A 7232-nucleotide genomic window follows, 5' to 3' on the forward strand; every position below is an offset into this window, starting at 1 on the left:
GGGAATCCTGATGAGTTTTCTACTGTAATGGAACTGAATACTTTTACTATATTTTATACATTCTTTGAGAATTTTATACAATGTATTTGAATTTTTCACCCCCCTTTCCTCCCAATAATTCCTCCCAGATCCACTTTCCACTTCCTCATTCCCTCTGCTTCATGTTATCTTTATATATTTAAAATTTTTTGTCTTCCTTTTTTAAATAAATCACCAAATCCGAGTCTAATTTGTGCTGTCTATATTCACTGGAAAATGCTTGTTCATTCAGTGACCACATTCTTAAAGAATCCTCACCCACCCAGAAGCTATCAGCTGTCACTAGCTCCTCAGATAGGGTCAGGGCTTTTTAGCCCTTCCCTATCTATACTAGAATGTTGGCTGCTGTGTGTTCATGAGTGTAGTGGTCCTATCATGTCTAGAAGATACTGTTTCCTCCAGTCCTTTCTAACCTGTGGCTGTTAAACTCTTCTTGTCCCCTCTTCCACAATAGTCCTTGTGCCTTAATCCAATGGAGGGATTCGGGGAGTTGTATGATATGATTATTCCATTTGTGCCTGAACTCTCAACTCATGCTAATTCTGTGAACTTTGGCCAATTGTGAGTTTCTGTGTTAACCACCATCCATTGCAATAAGAGATTTGTCTGATGACGTCTCAGAACGCCACTAATCTGTGGATATAGAGATATGAATTTAGAGGACAATTTTATACTATGTCAGTTTAACAGAATTTGAGTAGTAGGTTCATCCCTGGGGCCTGTTGGACAGCCCCCAAACCTTAAAACAACATGTGTCAAAAATATATTTTAAGCCAGGCATGGTGGCACACACCTGTAGTCCCAGCACTCGGGAGGCAGAGGCAGGGGGGGCCTTGGGGGGGTTAGGGCACCCCGGGCTGCCTCGAGGGGTTCAGGACAACGGGGGCCACAAGAGGACCCCGTCTCAAAAAAAAAACAAAAAAAAAAACACAAAACCAAAACTTTGTGTTTGAGTGTATTGCCTGGCCTGTATGTCTGTAAGTACACCGTGTTGCACGTGCAGTGCCCACAGAGGTCAGAAAAGGGTGTCAAATTGCCTGGACCTGGAGTTGTGGATAGTTGTTAGCTACCATATAGGTGCTGGGACTCAAACCTGGGTCCACTGCAAGAGCAGCCAGTTCTCCTAACCGCTGGGCCATCTCTCTAGCCCTCTCCACCCCACATTATTTTGGGGGACAGGATCTCTCATTGAACCTGGAGCTCAGTAACTCATCTAGACTGGATGGTCAGCAAACCCTAGGGATCCTCCTGTCTCCACCTCCTCAGTGTTTGGATTATAGGCATGTACTGCTGCAAGGTACTTTTTAACATGGTCTTGGGGACCTGAACTCAGGTCTTTGTGTTGGAGACTGAATCCAGGGCCTCATGCAGCAAGACAAGTGTTCTACTGAATTACATCCCAGCCTTTTCTTTTCTTTTTGGAGACAGTGACTCCCTGTAGTCCCAGCTTTTCCGGAACTCACTATGCTTACCAGCAGGCTGGCCTCAATCTCACAGAGATTACCTGCCTCTGCCTCCCAAGTGCTGGGTTAAAGGTGTGCACCACCACAGCCAACTTTCCTCTTTGAGACAGGTTCTGTCCAAGTTACCCAGGCTGGACTCAGCTTTTCGACCCTCCTGCTTCATCCTCTCTGGTCTGCACCCCCAGGCTCAGCTACGTCATTAGCATTAAGTACAAACTGTATCCCAAAAACCTTGTTGGAGATTCAGAAGGAACAAACTTTGTCTCCGAATTAGAGCAAAACAGGAACAGACCATTCATTGTAAGAGGAAGAGACAGGCCCAGCGCCAGGTCACAGCCAGTGTCAAAGCGTTCTCATGGACCCCACTACACAGCTCCAGGCGTTAGTGCTGGCTGCTTTTTATTGACACATATGTATGAATATGTGTATTATGTGTATATGGGTGCTTTCAGAGGCCAGAAGAGGGTGACTGATCCCCTGGAATTGGAGTTACACACAATTGTAAGCCTCTTGATATGGGTGCTAGGAACCAAACTTAGGTCTTTGGTAAGAGCAGTAAGCATTCTTAACTGATGAGTCATTTCTCAACCCCACCCCCTTTTTTAAGATTGAGTCATTTCTCAACCCCCCCCCCTTTTTTAAGATTGGGGCATTTCTCAACCCCCCCCCCTTTTTTAAGATTGGGGCATTTCTCAACCCCCCCCCCTTTTTTAAGATTGGGGCATTTCTCAACCCCCCCCCCTTTTTTAAGATTGGGTCATTTCTCAACCCCACCCCCTTTTTTAAGATTGGGGCTAGGGAAATGGCTCAGCAGTTAAGAGCACTTGTTGCTCCTATTTGTATTTCATGTGTACAATGTTTTGCTTGCATGTACATAAGTGCGCCATGTGCATGCGATGCCCACGGATGCCAGAAGAGGGCGTTGGATACCCTGGAACTGTAGTTACAGACAGTTGTTAGCCACCATGTGGGTGTTGGAAATTGAACCCAAGTCCTCTGCAAGAGCAGGCAGTGTTTTTAACCACTGAGCCATCTCTCCAGCCCCACGTGCTGCTCTTGCAGAAGACCTGGGTTTGGGTTCCAGCACCCACATGGCAGTTCACAATCATCTGGAACTCTAGTTCCAGGGGAAATGCAATGCCCTCTTCTGGCCTCCATGGGCATTGCACTCATGTAGTGCACATACATACACAGGGAAAATGCTCACACACATAAACCAAAACATAATCTTTTGAAAAATGAAAAAAACCTAGCAGGGCATGGTGGCACACAGTGGTAATCCCAGCACTCAGAGGCAGAGGGCAGGCAGATCTCTGTGAGTTCAAGGGCAGCCTAGTCTCCACAGCAAGTTCCAGGCCAGGCAGGACTACACAGTGAGACTCTGTTTCCCCAAAACAAAAGCAGGACTGGAGAAATGACTCAGTGGTTGAATCTTTGCTGTTCTTCCAGAGGACGTGAGTTCTGTTCCCAGCACCCATGCCTGCTAGCTCACAATTGCCTGTAACTCCAGCTCCAAGGGATCCAATGGCCAGATCTGGCCTCCAAGGGTACGTGCACTCGTACATAAACTTAAGTAAAAATAAAACATTTTTGAATGAAAAATTCCAGCCAAACAGCTAGAAGTCAAGGAAATAGCCACACACTCCATTAAAAAGACAAAGAGGTAGGGGCTGGAGAGATGGCTCAGTGGTAAGAGCACTGACTGCTCTTGCAGAGGACCAGGGTTTGAGTCCCAGCACCCACAGGGCAGCTATGAACTGTCCTTAACTCCAGTTTCAGGGGAATCTGAAGCCCTCTTCTGACCACAGCATTGCACAACATGGGTGCACTCACATACATGCAGGCAATACACTCATACACATAAAATAATAAAATATTTTAAAAAAGAAAAAAAAGGAGCCTTCCACTGGTGGGAGAAGGGCAGGTGTATGCAGTGGGGGACTCACTTCTGGCCACTTCCTACTATGTGACCTCCAGGATTGTCTGAATCAACCATTTCCTTTTGGAAAAGATGGTTGTCAGGTGCTCAGCAGTATGAGACAGTGACACCCAGGAAGTGCACAACCAGGCACCTAGAGGCAAGCTTCCCACACTGGTTAACAGGCACATGGGGTCAGGGGTTGCCTGTGCTTTGAGGTCCCTGTGATTGCTCAGGGACATCCTATGGGCTGGTCCTAGTTGGCAGCAAGTCCAGTCTGATCTCTCCCTCTTCTGTTCTGGGTGTGGGCTGCCTGGGCCCCACCTGCTCTTGTGCGTCAGCACTGGCTGAGGTCACCCGCTACTCCCCTAGCTGCCCTGCCTTGGTAACCCTGTGCAGGGTGCAGTGACTCAGCTGTGGGCCCGCCCTAGCCGAGCCTGGCTAGTGTAGGGTTCCCTCCTGGCCTTATGGCAGGGATGCAGGGAAAGGCAGTGGCGGGACCCATCTGGCGGTCCACGTGGGAATGACACCAGTCCGCAATGGTCTTCTTCAGGGCCCATGCCAGGGGCGCCCTCTGCTGGCCATTGCCCTCCAAGCACTACCCTGGGGAGCATTGGCATCCCCGGCCCCCACGCCCCCAGACCTGCCCCCTTCCCCAGTTCTTGCTGAACAGGGAAGGTTGCCTGCATAGGGCGAGGCCTGAGGCCCAAGTCCAGGAAACTCTGCGGGTGTTTGGTGGGGAGGGGGAGGACATTGGTTTTCCTTCCTAGACATCCTCCAGAGACTCTCTGCGTAATACCTGTGCTGACCCCAAAGAGAGGGGGCCCTGATGTGTAGACCTGGCTCTACCGAGGCAGGCCGCAAGTCCTGTGGGCCTACCTGGTCCCCTACCAACTTAGGGTGCCAGACCCTGTCGTCAGAACGGGGCTTGCTCAGCAAGGCCCTCCCGATATCCACTGAACTCCAACCCAAGCCTCCTCCCTGCACACCTTGGAACACGGCCAGGGGCAAAATGTCTACAGCAAGAGCCTTCTGCCCTTATCTGGTCCCAACCTGCCTCCCACTCAGGCAGAGCCCAGCCTCTGGGGGTGGTACACCTGTCAGGCAGGGCTGCTGACCTAGTCCAGCACTGCAGGCTACTCCCTTCAGCCAGTGGTCAGGGCAGGAGGTGTGGGAAAGGTTAACCCTGAGTTTCTCAGGCAACCCTCCTGTCTGCTGATGCAGCCCTCAGCCAGGCCTGCCTGGGGTCACCAGTGCTATGAACCACTACGAAATGAGGATAGAAAAAGGATCCCTGGGAAAATGGAGAATGGGATTCCCTCCCTTCCCACCCTCCCACTGCTCCAATTCTTTTGGGTCAGGGTGGAAGATACAGCTGATCTGCCTCACTTCCTCAGCCACCCAGGCCAGGCCCGCCTCCGTCTCCTCCCTCCATTCCACCACTCAGGCTTCCCACCCACAGGGATATCCAAGGACAGGGCTTTTGCAGCCTGTGCTGGGGGCATAGGGTGGCACAGGTAACTCAATCAGTATTCAGTGGGTCTAACTAGAATCCATGGGCTATCTAGTGGCTGGGTGTGAGGGGCAGCCTTTCAACTTTGGGGCAGGGGGACCAGCAGTGCAGTGGTCAGGAGTGTGGTGAGCAAGGTGAGGAGGGGACCAGCAGGCTAACCCCTCACAAGAGCCCCAATGCCCTGGAAAGGGGCTTAGACTGTGAGGCAGAGCTGGCCAAGTAGTATAATGGGATCCGTTGTGCAACGTAGACCAGTCTGTGGGGCAGCAAGAGCGAGCAGTGACCAGCCTGTGGGGATGAACCATCAAAGAGGGTATGTGGCTGAGCTGGAGGCAGGTGGAGAAAGCCGCTGGTCAGAGGAGTGGGGTGGCCTCTGGTTTCTCTTCAGCTACGCAGAATGAGAATTAAGAGCTGCAGGGACATCAGCTTTAGCATGTGCTGGCCTCTGGGGAGGGGGCAGGGTGTTCTTAACACACTGTCCCAGGGGCACTTTCCATGCCAACCACCCTTAACAGTAGTCGTGAAGAGCAGATGATTTCCTGGGCCATGGAACCCCTCGTGGGGCCAACAGTGAGTAAGGCCCTTCAGGGAGACCCATTCTCTTTGTGGCCTCTGCAAGGAGGCTGTGTCCTGCAGCCCTGCCTACCCCTGCCTCAGGTCTGAGTTATAGGGGCACTAAGTAAAAGCAGAACACCTGGAACACCTGGAACATCTTGCGGATGGAGACCTTAATGGAAACCTATTAAGGTCGGGCACAGCTAGGCTTCTGGCTGAACACCAGACAGGAGACAGAAGTGAGCGACCCCAGTCTCCTAGCCTGGTCCTTTGAGCCCAAACTTGGGGCAGCCACATCAAACTGACTTTGCCCACCATGGTTGCCCTAGGACTACTGTTCCACATAGTTCATCCTAGGGGCTGTTGTAGTTCCCATGGGAGCTAGCCTGGAGCTGTGGCAAGGGCTTTAGGAGACAAGACCATTCCCCTGCATTTGATCTGTCTGCAAAGGACTAAAAACAGGAAAGTGAGCTCAGATCAGGCCAACTTTGACTTCCTCAGACTTTTATATTCTTATTTTTTATTATGAGACAACTTTAGACTTAGAAAAAAGTTGCAAAGACAGTACAGGAGTTCTTGTGTACGCCGCCCCCCACACCTCTAACGTCAGCATCTCACGGAATGTGGCAGCGTTGTCATTGCTAAGAGGTTAACCTTTGTACTTACTATTATCCACCGTCTCTTTTCGGTTCCAGGATTATGTTTGCATCTTTGATGGCTGAACAGCAGAGACCTGGGGTGGAGTCTCAAGACCAAGTTTCCTGTTCCATCTGCCTGACAAGAAGTCAGCCAGTTGGAGGAAGTATGGAGGTGCTCAGACAGGTGGAGTATGTCCTGGAGGACTTTGCTACCAGGTGCAGAGGTAACCGGGAGTCCAAGGAACATCCATGGTTGCTGAGCAGGGAGAAAGAACTGACAGGGTTCAAAGAAGACCCAGGGTGGGGCCAGCCTGCGTTAAATCTCCACTCGGCCCCACTCCCTAACTCTTCACCTCTTTGAGCTGCTGTTTTCTTACCCCATTAAATGGCCGGAACACGAAAGGAGGAGATGCAGCAGGTCACAATAGAAAGTGGGCGAAGCCAGCACAGAAAAAAATTCCGATCATTTCTCGGAGCTGCGGCTCCATCCTTACAATAGGACACGCCCACTTCTGGCAGCATGCAAATCCTGCTCCTGGCCTGCAGGATCCACCACCAAAGCCAGGGTAGCCACGGCCACTGGGTCCCCAGGGATGCCAGGCTTTCTCTGGCTCCAGTTCCAAGAGGGGTCGGTCAGCCCTGTGTCACCAACTTGCACAGCACAGACCAGAACGGCCCCGATGTGACCTTGGGCGAGGCCTCACACTACCCAGTTACAACACAGAAAAATCACAGCGCACACTGCGCCTCCCTCCCCTACCCGGCGCAGGCCCGGCCGCCCCTCCCCCGGTCATGCGGCCACAGTCCCCCGGGAACACCGCGGTTCAGAGTCCAGGGGCACAAGCGAGGGTCTCCAGCGCGAACCGGCCTGGTGGGCCAGGGCCGCCGCCCCTTTGTCCCGCGGGCCAATGGGCAACCTGCTTGACTAAATAAGGCGAGGAGCACAGCCGGGCGCCCCGTCCGTTACGTCCGCCCCCGTGACTCAGGGCAATCGCGGGCCTCCAGGCGCCGGGCGGAGCAAGGGTCCACATCGCCAAATATGGCCACTGCCGCACACCTCCCCGCCCGCTCACCTGGGCCGCACCTGGCCCCGCCCGCCCCCCATC

At 52.3% G+C, this 7232-nt stretch overlaps 1 protein-coding gene across 1 annotated transcript in view; it reads right to left on the minus strand.

The window, feature by feature from the left end:
- The window catches only part of Fscn2 (fascin actin-bundling protein 2, retinal), a 17495-nt gene extending 10283 nt beyond the window's left edge, over nucleotides 1-7212 (minus strand). Inside the window, exons 1-2 of the mRNA XM_029561231.1 lie at nucleotides 6504-7212; nucleotides 6155-6382 (exon numbers count right to left, since the gene is read on the minus strand). The gene's annotated coding sequence lies outside the window, so the exon portion shown is untranslated. The remainder of the gene's footprint in view (nucleotides 1-6154; nucleotides 6383-6503) is intronic.
- Between the last annotated feature and the right edge of the window lie 20 nt (nucleotides 7213-7232).

Source organism: Nannospalax galili, unplaced genomic scaffold (genome assembly GCF_000622305.1).
Source record: "Nannospalax galili isolate Female #2095 unplaced genomic scaffold, S.galili_v1.0 scaffold1250, whole genome shotgun sequence".
Lineage (NCBI taxonomy): Eukaryota > Metazoa > Chordata > Mammalia > Rodentia > Spalacidae > Nannospalax > Nannospalax galili.